The sequence below is a fragment of the Nycticebus coucang genome, chromosome 11, assembly GCF_027406575.1.
Source record: "Nycticebus coucang isolate mNycCou1 chromosome 11, mNycCou1.pri, whole genome shotgun sequence".
Lineage (NCBI taxonomy): Eukaryota > Metazoa > Chordata > Mammalia > Primates > Lorisidae > Nycticebus > Nycticebus coucang.
The window spans coordinates 87,861,419-87,878,358 of NC_069790.1; the positions used below are offsets into that span (position 1 = coordinate 87,861,419).

Sequence of the window (16,940 nt, forward strand, 5' to 3'; positions counted from 1 at the left end):
CACCATTTTTGAAGTTTCAATATATGTCTGTTTCCTAACTGTTGCCTAACCTCAGCTGTTCTGTTCCAGATGGCACCCCTATCTGACCTCCAAACTCGATGCAGGAGTCTATGTTTCACAAATCTTTCCACTCAGCTCCCAGAGAACTAGGAACAGCAATGCTCTGTGGTGGAGGGGCTGGTTGCTGCTGGCTCCTGCTGCCTCAGCAGCGGTGCCAAGACCTGTCAGTTTCTGCAGCTCAGAATCTCACTTTTGATTCCAGCAACCAGCCACTTTGCAGCATACCCCTAACTGCCAGTCCATACCAATATTCCCCGCCAGGAATGGTCCAGTCTATTCAATCACACCTGTTGTTCTGGGAAAAGGTATCCGCCATTTCCAACATTCAAAATGTGTCTGTTTGCTGGGCAGGATCCTTTCCCTTTAATTTTCTATCAAGCTACCTAGCCCCCTGCAGCTCCAAACGGCATCCCTTTCTGGTCGCCAAACTCCACTCAGGAATCCACACTACACCAAAATTTCCATCAAATAGCTCGGTTTCCCCATAAACTGGGAACTGTAGTCCTCCATGGGGGAGGGGTTGGCTGCCGGCCTCCAGCCACTGGTGCCACAGGAGAAATTCCTACAGCAGAGTCCATGGCCTTGGATTACACCTCAAATACAGCAATCCAATTCACTGCACACCTCTAGCTGCCTATCCACATCAACACTCCAAGCAAGGAAAAGATCTAGAGCCCCCTCACTCTCACCTGATGGTTTGGGAGAGATGGGCTAAACATCCATCTCGTCTGCCATCATGCTCTGCCTCCCTGGATTCTGTTTCTTATCTGTGAAACAGAACTTATAATTCTTAACTCAAAGGTTTGATAGATGGTATACACTATGATGAAATAAAAATATTTTGTCAGGTCCTATACAAATTAAAATTGTTATTGTTAGTATGTTATTACTAAATTTTCTTTACATCTTAATTCAAATTTGCATCTATTCTATGATTGTAACAGCAGCAAGAATAATGAACTGCAGATTCCTACTCTCTTTTTCCCCACCCACAGCTTATATCTGAATGTGATTCAAACCAGACTGTGATACAAATTGCTTGTGTTCCATATAACAGCAATTTACAATAATTGCAAACAAATATTCCTCCTCTACAACTTTGATCATCTCCCCAGCATTTAGTAGGAACCTATTATATCAAAGATATCCCAAATTATTACTCAATATGGCTTATTCTGTGCTGTAAGAAAAAAATAAATTAACTTTTGAAAATAAAAGTATTTCAAAATACCTTACATTGTATTTTCCCTTCTATTAATCCTACTTTTTCTTTTTCTTAAAGGCTGTTCCTTCCACTATTGAGGCTAAGGCACCGACTTAGAAAATGAGAGAGTAGTAAGAGCCTAGAACAAAGAAGATTCTCTTTTAAGCTTAAAGTTTAAATATTTGAGTCCCCAGCAAGGGAATATTCTGGAAAGTCAGGTTTTGTTGAGAAAGTAAAGAATGTTCTAATCCAAATCCAGCCTTTGCATAGTAAAGTTGGAGTTCTGAGTGTTAAATTCTCCTGTAAGGTCTGGGCAGAGAAGATTCAGTATATGCCATAAGACCCTGAAACTCACATCTGCTTATGGGCTCCGGCATAGAAAGAAGAATGTTAGCAGGTGGGGAGGTGAGAGGTACGGGGGTAAGGGGAGAAGTTCAGATGAGGCAAGTCCAGGGTAAGGATGCTACAGGTACCTGAGGAGGGCCCCATCCCAGTAGCTGAGAGATATTCTGATACACACTCCAAATATGTTGAGAACAAATCTGAGAACAACAGAGTTGATGCTCCACTTCATATCTCAGAGAGGAGAGCAGCAAGGGCAGAAACAGGGGTCCTGGTGCATGAAGCTGCCTTCTCCTTGTCTCCTGAGGAACAGCAAAGTGATACAGAAATTCTCACATGTGGAGGAAGGTAGATGAAATGAGCTTACCTAAGAGGTCTGGATGAGTAGGAAGTTAACTTGCAGTACAGCTCTGGGGTCAACTTCTCATGTCAGGGATTGAATCAGAGTCACAACTGGAACCTATGGAAAGGTTTGATAAGCCAGAAATAGTCAAGACAGGACTTGACCAGATAGGAGAGGTGACCAAATACCCCAAAGCAATCTCCTCACCATGTAAATGCCAAGAGAACACACAAGTTGTACCACCTGAGGACACATTAGAAGTGGCAGCTGTGCAGAGCCCTAGTGAATTTCATTATAGTGTCATCAGAAAGCTAATGTGGCATATATCATATGAGTGGATCTGAGGTCAAAAAAACCAACCCAAGTTCCACGGGAGCCATGGAAGTCGCAGATAGAGACTAAACGCAAAACATATATTCCTCCTGGATCTGCTATGAGCTTTGGAAAAGAAAAAAGAAGAGAATATGTGAAAGACTGAGCTTAACAAAAGAGATCATTTAAAAACAGAAGAGCACGAACTATGCAATTGATAAGTATATGTCTATTTTTACAATCTCCCAGTAACTAAAATGGAGGTTTGTAACCAAAATGATATCAAAAATAAGGAAAATACACAGGTCACTTACTTTTCTTGGCACGTGTGAATGATAATGCACACATTTTCACCTCCTATCACCACTCCTAGGCATTTACTTTTGGGAAAGTCTTTTAAATCATAAATCATGTAATAAAGAGACCAGCAGACCCATGATTCCTGCTGTGAAAGAATTCAAAAGAAAACTCTAACTGGACGACCTGCATTCACTGTTTCTGAGAGCCAGCAGAAAGTGAACATCGATGCTCACCATCCAACACCCACCATGTCAGAATGGGTGAATCCAGGGAGTAAAGGCCTGTCCTGTGGGAGCAAGTAGAGGTTTTTCCAAGGAAGGATAGTAGAAAATGGAGAATGTCGAGGAAGGACATGTGTGGAGCTGGAGAGGAGACAGGTGCAAGCCAAGTCTGGCCAGGCATCTTTAGAGGGTCTCATTTCTGGAAAGCCCTACATATTTAGATTCCCTAACATGTAGGACACAAGAGAAACTCCAAGGTAAATGGGACTTTAATTTTTTTCCCTTTAACATTGTAATTTATTTCTAAAATGGCCTTTATCCTAAAGTAAGAACTCACATATTCCTAGAAAAATTGGGTACTTTTGTATTTTTGTGGAAGATAAAGAAATAGAGTGGTCAAGAAGTTCCATGGATCCAGTGGGAGAAAGGGCAATATATTGGGACATACGCACCTCAGAACTGCAGAGAGTGGGAAAACCGTCCCTCAGAACAGCAGAGGGTGGGAAAACAGTCCCTCAGAATGGCAGAGGGCGAAGAGAAATGCCAGAGCGTGGCTCACGGATAAACTGGCAGTGGGGGAACATCCCTGGGATATGAAAAATATTCCAGAAAGGATATGCAGATGAAGGATTTTGTAACCTAACTCTTCTAACAACCTTCATTGGTCACCAAAGGGGCACAGAGGCCTTGTGAAGTGCAGGTCGACACAGACGTGTGTCTTCAAAAGACTAATGTGGTAGATGTCACAAGTGGGATTATGAGTGATTTTGTTCCCTTCTATTTTCTAGGTCTATGGAGACACATAAATACATTTCATACAACATTTATTGACACTTACAGTGGGCCAGGTATTCTTCATCAGTGAGCAAAGGAGACAAAAATAAAACACTGCCTGTTTTTTAACTAAATGTAAAGTAAAAGCAAAGAAAAGCAACCTTAAATACTTTAGCTCAGTGGTCAAATATACCATTCTCTATATCCCCACACATACACACGTGCATGCTCACACGCACACATACAGTCATTCCTGTTTTTCTTACTATAAAGTTCAGCCTGTTTCTGTCCCCCACCATCTCCTCTTATTACAACTATTTCTTCATTTCACTTGCAGGTTTATTAGAATTTCTCAAATTTCTATGAGAAGAAAATTTCAGTGCTTATAATCCATATATTAGATTCTAAAACCTTCATAAGTTTTACTTAAACAAAATTAAAGAAAACAAACCATGATGCTTTGATTAACACTTGGTCAAACTAATATTTTTTTTTGCATATCCACTGAATTACCACCATCATAACCACATATATAAAACCACACACACTATTAATATTAAAATTAATAGAAATGAAAATATTAATTTGCAATTCAAGTATATTTGTCAAAATAATTACTACAGTTGTGTAAGAATGTTCATAAGAGAAAAGGAAATCATGGTGGAAAAATGAAAAAATGTTATACTTACCCACTAGGTGGCAGTAAAACTCTTCCATACTGTGAAATTCTCAGCTTTTGTCTTCAAGCTAAGTTTAACAGGTTACATTACATACAAAGAAATTAAAATGTTCAATTTCTCTCTCTCTGAGGAAGGGGCTCCAGAAATACTGACATTAATGCTGTATTTAATTTAAAGGATTACTGGTAGGTAGAGAAAATTAACCTTTGAGTTTAAAAAAGAAACAAATTTGACTATTTTATTTTTCAACCCAATTCAAAAATTTAATGTTAATTATATATGTCAGTACTATGCAAGTCACTTTCTATTTTTATGAAGTTGCTCCAATGGGTAGAACTTTACATGGAAACAATAAACATCTTCAACATCAAAAACATTGGGTTGAAATCATCTTCTCTCCCACTAATTTCCTATCATCTGAGCAAAATCTTCCTCTATAAAGTTAGTTATTGATTAAAAATTTAAGCTACAAAATCACCATAGCACATAATCAAAATCACTCTGTTTTTCTACAATGTTATAAATAAAGCAAGGATATTCACCTCACCCCCAACTGTAGGCATTCTGGGGGGCCCAGGTCCAGCCTCAAAGTTCATGTGGGAGACCCCTTCCTCCTCTCGTCATCCATATCCTGAAAGAAGCAAAAAGAAACCCAAATAAAGACAGAATTATGCAAAGTGCAAAGATTTAAAATACCTAGAGAGGACTGTTACCTATGTAGTAGGGGAAATCCTGAAACACGGGCTGTATGCAAGCTTCCTCCCACAGGGGCTAGACTCAATGCATGGAGAGAATAAGGGCTTCACCAATTGATGAGTGGATAAAGAAAATGTGGTTACATACTCCATGGAGTAATCTTCAGCCATGGAAAGGAATGGAATAACGTCTTTCACAGCAAATTGAATGGAAATGGAGATCATTATTCTAAATGAAGTGCTCAGGAATGGAAAGCAAATACCATCTGATACAAGATCATAAAATGGTGTAAAGGACTTTGGCTACTAAGAAGGGAAGAGGCTGGGAAGGGATGAGGGATAAAAATTTTTCCTATCTGGTATAGTGTACACTATTCTGATTACGGGTACACTAGGAGCCCCGACTTCACCCATGTAACAAAAACATCTGTAGCATTAATCTATGGAAATTAGAAAAAGGGAGAGTGACAGTAACAGTTTTTCATTCAAAGACTAGTTGACTAGAAAAGCAGACTTCCTGAAGTGGGTCCTGGACCAACACAGCCCCTAAGCTCTTAAATGAGAAGCGTGGCGTTCTTCTCTGTCCAACCTGAAGGGCATTTTCTATGTCCTGGATGAGGCATCCAAACTCTGTATCCGCAGTCCTCCCTCTTCACCTCACCACCCCACTTTCATCCTGGATGCCTCGCATGCCATTTAAATGCAAATAATATAAAATAAGATAGGACAAGACAAGACAAAATACAATAAAATACATAATAAAACCGATACTTCTCCAATTCTACTCACCAGAGGTAACCAGCTTTAGTATCTCTAAATTTTACTTTTCTTGATCATTACCATGATAATAATGAATTGCATACTTACTTTATTTTCTATTTTATCAGGTATAATTTCTACACAATAAAATGCACAAATTTTAAAGGTATGGCTAAACAAGTTTTGTTGTTGTTGTTATTGTTTTTGAGACAGAGCCTCAAGCTGTCGCCCTGGGTAGAGTGCTGTGGCATCACAGCTCGCAGCATCCTCCAACTCCTGGGCTCAAGCAATTCTCCTGCCTCCTCCTCTCAAGTAGCTGGGACTACAGGCACCGGCCACAATGCCTGGCTATTTTTTTGGTTGCAGCCGTCATTGTTGTTTGGCAGGTCCAGGCTGGATTCGAACCCACCAGCTCAGGTGTATGCGGCTGGCGCCTTAGCGCCAAAACGCTAAACAAGTTTTTTACAAACCTATGTATCCATGTAATGTATAAAACATTCCATCTCCCCCAAAAGTCTCCTCACACCATTCGCAGTGAAATCCCTTCTCCCAGGCAACTAATGGTGCATCTGTCCCTGGAGAAAGAAGTTATATTTTTATGGGCAAAAACAGATTGGATATTCCTATGGAATTGTGGGAGGAAAGATAGTTTTCTGAGACTAAAGAAAATTTGTCTCATGCCAGTCTCAAGTATTTTCTGGAATTTTTAAAAAAGAATTTATTGAAATAAAATTCACACAACATAAAATTAGCTATTTTAAAGTAGCCTACCACCTCTGGCTAGTTCCCAAATATTTACTCCAAAGGAAAACCCTATACCCATGAAGCATTTTCTTCCTATCTCTAGCTCCTGGTCATCTGTATTCTGTCTCTGCAGATTTTTTTCCCTTCTGGATATTTTATATAAGTGAAATAATAGATTATGTGACTTTGTCGTCCAGTTTCTGTCACACAGCACAGTGTTTTCAAGGTTCATTCACATTATAACAAAGGTCAGTACTTCTTTTCTTCTCACGACTGAATAATATTCCATTATATGTTTATCAGCTTACCCCCTGATGGACATTTGTTTCTGTAATGACTATTTTTATTTTATATACCCATAAGTGTTCTAATTCTTCCACAGCCTCGCCAACATTTGTTATTTTCTGGTGTTTTAGGGGGTGTTTGCTTTGTTTTGTTTTGTCTTATTATTACAGCCATCCTAGCAGGTGTGAAGTGGTACTTCATTCATTTTGATTCTTATTTACATTCTCCTGATAACTAATGATGTTGAGCATCTTTTCATGGTCCCGTTGGCCATTTGTACAAATGGTCATTGACTAACAGTATTTCAATGTGCAATTTTTCAGCTTTTTGATGGTGAGGATGTGACCTGTTTGAATTTTGATCTTGTCCTAGGTTAGGCACGTGCAGTATGATACTTTCTCTCAATGTTGCCACAGCTCCCAGCCATGGGATCATGAGGGTAAATAACTGATACTATAGGCTGTTCTATAGTGTTACTCAACAATAAGACATGTAAGTGTTCTGCTAGGCTAAGCTATAATGTTTGGTAGGTCAGGCATATTAAATCTATTTTCAACTCACAATGGGTTTTTTGAGCTATAACTCCATCATAAGAGAAGCAACTGTATATTTTACTTACAGAAATGTCTATTAAGTCCTTTGTCCATTTTTAAATTGCAGTTTTGTCTCTTTAGTGGGGAGTTGTAAGAGTCCTTTATATTCTGCATATTATTCCCTTTTTAAATATATGATTTGCAAATAATTCTCCCAGTCTGTAAGTTGTCTTTTCTCTTTTTTGATAATATTCTTTGATATACAAAAATCTTCCAATTTATCTATTTTTCATTTATTGACTGTACTTTTGATATCATATCTCAGAATCCATTGCCAAATCCAAAAGCATAAAGGCTGATGTTTTCCTCTTAGATTTTTATGGTTTTACACCTTACATTTAGGTTTTTGATACACGTAAAGTTAATTTTTGTTCCTGGTGTAAGGTAGGGGTCCAACTTTATTCTTTGGGGTGCAGATATCCAGTTGTCTGAGCACCTTGTGTCATCCCTCCAGCATTAAATGGTCTTGGCAGCCTTACTGAAAATCATTTGGCCATAGATATACAGGAATGGTATGATATGGTAATGTATCGTATTGCGTTGTATTGTATTGCATTGCATTCTATTCTATCCAAGATCTCAATTCTATTCCATTGGTCTACATGTCTATCCTTTTGCCAGTATCATACTGCTTTGATTATTGTACCTTGCAGTAAGTTATAAGATTGGGAAATGTGACTCCCCCGGGATTTTTCTAAAATTGTTTGGCTACTCAGAGTCCCTCAATTCCTTATGAATCTAACAACTGGCTTTTCTTTTGCTGTGTGTTGTCACCAATATATCTATTCTCTCAGCTTCTGTCTCCCTAGTGTTTTGGCAGATATTTCCTTAAATACTGGGTGCTTTGAAAAAAATAATAATAAGATTCTCTCACAGACCTAAACCTCTCTTCCTGCTTGCGCCAAACCTAGATGTCACCTGTAGCTATAAGCTTAGTTTTTTATCTCACAGCACACTTGAACCTATGGTTAAACTTCTGCAGCCGACTTCAATTATGTTGGTCAAAAAAAGTAAAAAAAACATAATATACTTACTGTGCTTTGAACTTCTCTTGAAAATAATTTAATTGGGCGGCGCCTGTGGCTCAGTGAGTAGGGCGCTGGCCCCATATGCCGAGGGTGGCGGGTTCAGACCCAGCCCCGGCCAAACTAACAAAAAACAGCCGGGCGTTGTGGCGGACGCCTGTAGTCCCAGCTGCTCGGGAGGCTGAGGCAAGAGAATCGCGTAAGTCCAAGAGTTAGAGGTTGCTGTACAGTGAGTCTCACTGTACCCGAGGGCGGTACAGTGAGACTGTGTCTCTACAAAAAAAAAAAAAGAAAGAAAATAATTTAATTAATGATCTTTAAAAATGTCCGTGGCACACCTAAGATCCTCTCACAGTACACCCGTGTGCCATGGCACACTGGATGAAAATCGCTGGCTTAGAGTCTCCCACATCTTCTCTAAGCAGGTGACCTGTGCCCCAGAACATTCATGACTTTCCAAATTCTCCATTTATGCACGAATACTTTCCAATGGCTTGATTTCCATAAATAAAAACAACTCTCTCCAGCTTTTCTTCTCAGACTTTGGGCAGTCTCTTTTATGTTTTAGCCATAATCTTTAGCTCCAGGTAGCTGTGGGTTGTTCCTCTACCTTGTGGTGTTTTTGAGCAATGCCTACCACATACCTGCCCCAAGTGAGTTCCAGGTTAAGCAAAGCAGAGAGCAGCACCTTGCATCAGTCTTTCAGATAGTCTCAGACAGATTAGAACAGACAAACACAATAATTTTCCAATTAGATCTCCTGCTACCTCGCTCCAGAACCAGAAACCAGGGTCCCACATGGGAAGTGGGAAGGCCATCTGTTATGTTACAGAGGAACAAGCATAAACAATCTTTTACTATATAGAGTAAGATGCAAAGATTTTGCAAAATGTCCTTTTATTTTTTCCCGTATGTTATTGGAACTTGAATGAATTTTTTTTTTTTTTTTTGTAGAGAGAGTCTCACTTTATCGCCCTCGGTAGAGTGCCGTGGCCTCACACAGCTCACAGCAACCTCCAACTCCTGGGCTTAAGCGATTCTCTTGCCTCAGCCTCCCGAGTAGCTGGGACTACAGGCACCCGCCACAACGCCCGGCTATTTTTTGGTTGCAGTTTGGCCGGGGCTGGGTTTGAACCCGCCACCCTCGGTATATGGGGCCGGTGCCTTACCGACTGAGCCACAGGCGCCGCCCCAAGAACTTGAATGAATTTTTAAGTTGACTTGAATTTCCCAGGTGTTGTACAGCTTTAAGAAAACTATTGACACGGAGGTTGTCTTTTTTCCTGGGATTTCTGAATCCACTGAAAATATGTGTAGGTGTGGGTCAATTTTTTTCCTATACCCTGTTTTGAATTCTATGTGTTCTCTCTATTTTAATACTTGTGTCAGTCTTCTTCTAATCTGAGATGTTTTCTTCTCCTATGTTTGAGAATTTTCTTCTTACCATATCTTTTCTTTCTTTTTTTTTTTTTTTGAACTTTTATCAGAGATCACCTACTCTGTCCTTCAGTGTTTCATATCCCCTGTAGTAAACAGGAGTCCATCATTGTGAAGTGCCCCCACACCCCTGTAGGACACTGGTGCTTTCTGGTATTTCTCAGCTCCTGTGTCTTTCTAGCTCTTGACCCGAGACCTTTGTGAGACCCACAGCATGGCACTTCTTTCCCTTGAGCTTCATGATATTTGCTGTAATCTCTTTCATTTCCTCATGTTTAGAACAAACTAGCTAAAGCAGTTTTGGTTATTTAAAGTGAAAAATTCCCTCACAAAGACAGAGAACAAAAATCTCTAGTTATGAAAACTTGCTAATACTGTATAAAGGGTTTATGAGACACAGCAGAGAGACCTGTCATATCCCCCAAAAGCCGTTAGGAAAGCCAAAAGCCAAAAGCCATTGCAGCTGCATCCTTGGTTCCAGTTACAGGAGGAAAAGTCATTTAGTAGTAATTTTAGTTATAAGCACAGTTGACTCTGGAAGTCACCTGCTAGGAACTTAGCCTCTCTTCTTCTACAAGAACCACTTGGTTTATGCCTATAAAGCCAAAACACATACCTTAAAGGTCAGAGTGGTAAGTAGTCCTCTTCAAGTACCAAAGTTAATCAGAACAATCTATTTTTCAAATTCTCATATTTACTTGTATCTTCCAATAGAGGTCATTTTCATTTTATGGGTAAGGGACCTAAAGCTCAGAAGTATTTTTCTCAGACCTAATAAGATGAAAACTAAAATAAAGCCCTGGGATTGATTCTAAGTCATTGGTCTTTTCACCCTTCTGAAAGTCACCTCTTCGTGTTCTTCAGAAGAACACAGGGCATGTTGATCTCAGTGAAGACCAGCCTTATGAATTCAAACAGCTAAAGAATGTGCTCTCATGTTCTAGGCAAAATATCCTACTCCAAAACATTTCTTTCACTACCTAACATTTTTTTTTCATCCTTAGCCTCAGGTCAGGAGGAATTTAACTATAATGAAAGGAATAATAACTTTGTCCTTATCAGCCTGTGATGGATATAAAAATCATATTAGAAGCTGTTTTACCATACTTATGCATACCTTTCTCCATCACCTCTGTCCCCTAACCCAAGACTCAGTATGTCTGATGTAGAATCCTGCCATGTGTATATTGAAAAACTGCCCCAAGGGGTTCTGAAGTACTGTTCTAATTTAAGAACACCTGTCTCATTAAGGTTTGTTGATAGATAGTTAAGAGCAAATAGACTTTGCACAAATTTTATTTTTCTTTCAAAAGAAATTTATGATCAACCACATGTCAGGCATGTATCAGGCACTAGGAACGTATTAGTGAACATATTGACGAACAAGCTGGTCGTGGTCAATGCTTACATGGAACTTACAACTTACTTTATTGCAGCATACCCAGATAAGAGTCAAAAATTAATAAATAATAGAGGATGACAGAAAGGAAAACAAAAATAAATTATCCACATTTTTATCCTAGATTTTAGGAAAGTTAACAGAATTTAAAGGAAGCAAAATAAATATTAAGACTTGAGAAATGGAGATATTGACTTTAAAAATACAGTCATGCATTGCTTAATGCTGGGTACATGTTTCAAGAAATAAGTCCTTAGGTGATTTTGTTGTGAAAATGTCAGAGTGTTTTTACATGAACTATGTACATCCTGAGGCTATATGGTATGGACTATTGTTCCTAGTCTACAAACCTGTGTAGCATGTTACTGTACTAAATACTATAGGAATTGTAACATAATGTTAAGTATTTGTGTGTCTAAATATATGTTTACAGTTGAAATACAGTATTATAATCTTATGGAACCACCATAGCATATGTGGTCCATCATTGATCAAAAAATTGTTGTGGGGCATCTGAATATAATGGTAGTCTAGCTAAATCCAGCTTACGTAAGCACCAACTCAAAAGACTTGAGATAATAATTTCCAGATATTTTTAAAACTTAAACACCAGAAAGAAGCTTGTGATAAGGAAGTGAAATAAAGAATATTAACATAAAATTAAGTAGAAAAAATATTTAGATTACTCAGGGGAGGATCAACATCTTGTGAGAGGAAAGAATTACTGTAGCTCTTAAAAAATACTCCTCTAGTGATTGAAAACCATCAACTTGCTAATACTCTTGGATGATTGGTAATTGTCATCATGAAATACTGCTATTAATTAACATGGGAAGCTGGATTAGACAAAATCCTAAGAGTTGTACACCAATGATTAACTTTGAAGCAAACTAACAGCAACGTATGAGGTCTTTAATACTATTTTCTTTAATTCTACATCTTTATCCCTTATTTTCTACTGTTTAATTTGGCACATGAGCCCTCAGATTCTGGCTTCTTTCTCTCTCTCTAGCCTTGTTCCCCCAAATTCCCCATGCCCCTTTTCTACTGCATGACTGGTGATCTGGTCGTGCTGAACTACTCATAGTTTCCCAAGTAAATTAATGATCTTTGATCTTTGCTAATTTAACATATTCTCTTTGCTTTGCTTAAAATGGTCTTATGATCATCTTGAAAACATAAATCAGAGTATATTAGTTTTCTAGGGATACCATAATGAAGCACCACAGTCCGGGTGGCTTAATCAACAGAAACATATTGTCTCACTATTCTATAGGCAAGAAGTCCAAGATCAAACTCAGCCAGATTGATTTCTTCTGAGGCATCTCTCCTTGGCTTGTAGATGGCTGTCTTCTTGTGTTTACACATCATCTTCCTTCTGCACGTATGTGTCCAGATTTCCTCTTCCTATAAAGAAACCAGTCATGTGAGATTAAGGCTCACTCTAATCATGCTAATTTTAACTTAATTACTTCCTTAAAGATTCTTTCTCTCTAAATATAGTCACATTCTGGGTTACTGGAAGTTAGGACTTCAATAGGTGAATGGAGGGATAGTCAAAATTCACCTCATAACACAGACAAACTCTTACTGTATATAATATATAACTTGATAGTAATTTATTTTAGGAATCCTTTATCCTGAATCTTTCCATCTCAGGCTGAGGTAGGTCTCCTTCCTCAGAAATCGCAGAGCAGTATATACATTCCTCTGTCACATTACAGGATCTATTTCTTCACTCTAGTCTACCATGTGTCTTTCTTTTCCTAATCCCAGCATATTACCCTGTATCTGGTACATGGTAAGTGTGCAAGACTCTTTGTACCTTAAGTTTTATGGAAGTATAAGCCCTCTAGTTTGGATGTATTGTGGTATCACTTCATGGATGGGAATACACCACTTCAAAGGATTAGCACTTTGGGGTAATAAGCTTTCTTTTTGACATGCTGAATTTAAGAGCTATCTAAATATAAATGTCTAGTAGAGAACTGGAAATACAGGCATGGGGTTTAACATGCTGAAAGCATGATTTGGTGACTGGTTATATCACTCAGGGAAATCATATAAATGAGAAGGAAGAATGGGAAAACTTTTAAAGAATGACAAAGGTTTTTAATGCAGGATAAAGAAGAAGGAAGTGGAAAGGTCAGAGACATGAAAGGAGACTCAGAGATGGTTTCAGTTTTCATTTATGCTAGTTTAGGTTATCAGGCTCAAAGTTTGAGGTAAGCGGTCTTTCCTTCATGTAGCCACTAGGGGTCTCCAATAACTTCTGCAGTGCTTGTCTTACAGAGCCCCTCAACAAGTATCATTTAGCTGTCACTACAAGGACTTTTCCCTCAGTGACATAGCAAGACCAGATGCCTCACAAAGGTAGTGGTTTATCAGCTGCCTGATGCCCTTGATTGAGGTGAAGGTCAGAGGAGTTCTTCAAGTGACTCACGGACTGTGGTTTACTGACCTCCAGGTAATCTCTTGTATTGGCAAATCACATGATAAATGACTAGAGATATACTCTCCCTGTCTCTAGCATTGGAACAGAGCCCACTGGAGCCCAGCAAATAGATTGTATAAGGTCTGGTGAGCTTTCAAATCATTCTGAAAAGAACTGATGTTCCAAAGAAAAGATCAAATCACATTATAGTGACTCTCATTGTGATTCCAGAAATTCTTTGTTCAACTTAAAAAAAAAGATAAGAAAAATGTGTATTTTAAAAGTCCATCCACTAGAATGAGAAAATAAAATTAGGGTTGAATAAATCTGACAGATGTTTTTATTCCTTAAATTTTTCCTTATACTAATTATTCCTGTGGACAGCATTCTTTCTGTAATGACAATTTAATTGTCTTCAATAGATTATAATGCAATTTAGGATTTCTAAAATTTTTACTAACATGAAAACTTTTAATAATACAGAAAAATTTCTATCTTAATATATTTCTTTCTTCTGTATATGTTTTGTCCTAAACCATTATAAAATAAGTTATAAACATTATGACTCTTCAGTCTAGATACTTTAGTATGGATTTCCAGAAAATAAAAACATTCTCCTACCTATTAACAGTACTACAATCACATATATCAAATTTTGAAAACTTCTTAATGTTGTCTATTTCCCAAAACATATTTATACATTGCCTATTATCTGCAAAACATCTTTCATAGGTGATTTTTTTTAAAAGTAAAATTTAAGCCAGGATTCAATTAACAATCATATGTTATCTTTGGTTGTTACTTTTTGTTTAATCTAAAGCAATTCTCATTCTCTTTTCTTTTTTCCTTCACGAGAATAGACTTGGCAAAGAAACAAGTTGTCTTATAAACTATGATGCACTATTATAGACTATTACGCACATCTTGATTCGTCTATTCATTTCCATGTGTGGTATCCTTTAAAATGATCCTCTCTCATCTGTATTTTCCATAAAGTGAAGGTTAAAACAAGAAGTTAAATTAGGTACTGGTTAAATATTTTTTTTATTTGGGTGTCAAATGATCCTTTATTGAAACATTTTCCTTTGTACTTCCCCCCCACCACAGCACCACAGTTGATGCCATCCATGACGTCATGAGGGTGGCGGCCATCAACATTGCAGCCCACTGACTGGGCAGTCCTCAGGATCTCATTAATGATTCCAGAGAGTTCTCTGGCTAAAGATCGGTCCCTCATCTTTCAGGCAATGTTGACAATCTCATCGAAAGTGATATTTCCATTGTGTTTAATGTTTTTCTGTTTCTGTCTCTTGGTGTTTTCTTGAGGGCTTTGATGATGAGGGAAGAGGCAGAAGGTACCACTTCAATCTGGGCCACTCTGTTCTGGATAGTCAGTTTCACTGTAATCCTCAGACCCTTTCAGTCATTGGTTGTCTTGGCAATGTTATCACCAACCTTTTTTGGAGATAAACCCAGGGGGCCGATCTTGGGGGCCTGGGCAGATGTGGTACCGGCTTCACCATCAGTGCACCTCAGGTACATGACTTTGATCTCATTGGGGTCAAACTTAGGTGGCATGGTGGAGGCGGCTCGTGTGGATGAACTCAGGTCAACTGAAGAAAGTTGTAACTTGGGCTCCTCCCAGATGAAAGCCTAAAGATGTCAAATATTTTTAACAAAAATATTCCATAGGCAATGCTATATACAACATTGTGTATCATATCAGAAGGCATACATTGTTTGACATCCCATTATTAGTAATAATAAATGTGATGACTAGGTTTAAGAAGAGACGACTGAATCTCTCAGTTTTAAAGTTATAATTTTTCCTTTGGGATCGCCATATAATCTACCTAATGGTTTTAGAATTCACTAATTATCCCTATTGTAGTGAGCAAAATAATGCCCTACCCCCCAGATCCTGTGAATAGGTTATCTTTACATGCAAAAAGGGAGATTTCAGTTAGTAAAGTATCTCAAGAATGGAAGAAAAAGTATCCAATGTACTCAGTCCTACTATGAAACTAATTTTTGGCTTTCATATGAAAGCTATAACCCAGTTATAACCTAAGAATAGAGGGAAGGGGGAAAAGAAGGGGGGGGAGGTGGGCAGAGGGAGGGTGATTGGTGGGATTACACCTGAGGCGCATCTTACAAGGGTATACGTGAAACTTAGTAAATGTGGAATGGAAATGTCTTAACACAATAACTAAGAAAATGCCAGGAAGGCTATGTTAACCAGTGTGATGAAAATGTGTCAAAAGGTCTATAAAACCAGTGTATGGTGCCCCATGATCGCATTAATGTACACAGCTATGATTTAATAATAAAATAAATAAATAAATAAAGTTAATAAGCTTGATGTGGGGAAATTATCCTGAATTTTCCAGCTAATTTCGTTACCTTTCCCAGTAAATCAGAGACCCTTTCCCAGCTGTTGTGAGAGAAAGAGCTATGATGATGGAAGCAGAGTCAAAGGTATTAAATTATTAACTTTGGAAATGAAGCAAGGGACACATGAGCCAAGGAATTCAGTCCATAGAAGCTGAAAAAGGCAAGAGACTTTTTCTTCCTTAAACCTTCCAGAAAGGAATGCGTCCTGATAACACTCTGACTTTTAGCCTAGTGAAACTCCTATAGGGGTTCTTTTATTTCTGATTTATTTTTACATTTTTTTACTGACATAAGTGTACATATTCATGGGGTACAGTGCGATGCTTTGATCCATGTACACATTGTGTAAAAATCAGATCAAGTTGTTTAGCATACTTGTTACCTAATACATTTATTGTTTCTTTATGATTAAAACATTCAAAATCCTCTTTTCTAGCTATTTTTAAATATACAATAAAATATTTTTAACCTTAGTCACCCTCCTGTACAATAGAACACCAGAATTTATTCCTTCACTAAACGAAGAACAAACAACAACAAAAAGAAACAATAAAGGGCAACAACAAAAAACCCGTGGGGAGAGGGAAATTCAATTTCCAGATTTTCCACATTATATTCCACATTAACAGATAGTAAAACTTCTCTGTAAGTTGACCACCCAAGAGACTGTAACAACCTTGTCAACGTATGGAGGTGACAAAATAAGGAACTAGGCCTACATGTACATTCTTTTTTTTTTAGAGACAGAGTTTCACTTTATCGCCCTCGATAGAGTGCCGTGGCGTCACACAGCTCACAGCAACCTCCAACTCCTGGGCTTACGGGACTCTCCTGCCTCAGCCTCCCAAGCAGCTGGGACTACAGGCGCCCACCACAACGCCCTGCTATTTTTTTGGTTGCAGTTTGGCCGGGGCCGGGTTTGAACCCGCCACCCTCGGT

The 16,940-nt window shown here is 38.4% G+C and overlaps 1 pseudogene; it reads right to left on the bottom strand.

The window, feature by feature from the left end:
* Nucleotides 1-14,540: 14,540 nt before the first annotated feature.
* LOC128598697 (60S ribosomal protein L12-like) lies at nucleotides 14,541-16,711 on the bottom strand (annotated as a pseudogene).
* Between the last annotated feature and the right edge of the window lie 229 nt (nucleotides 16,712-16,940).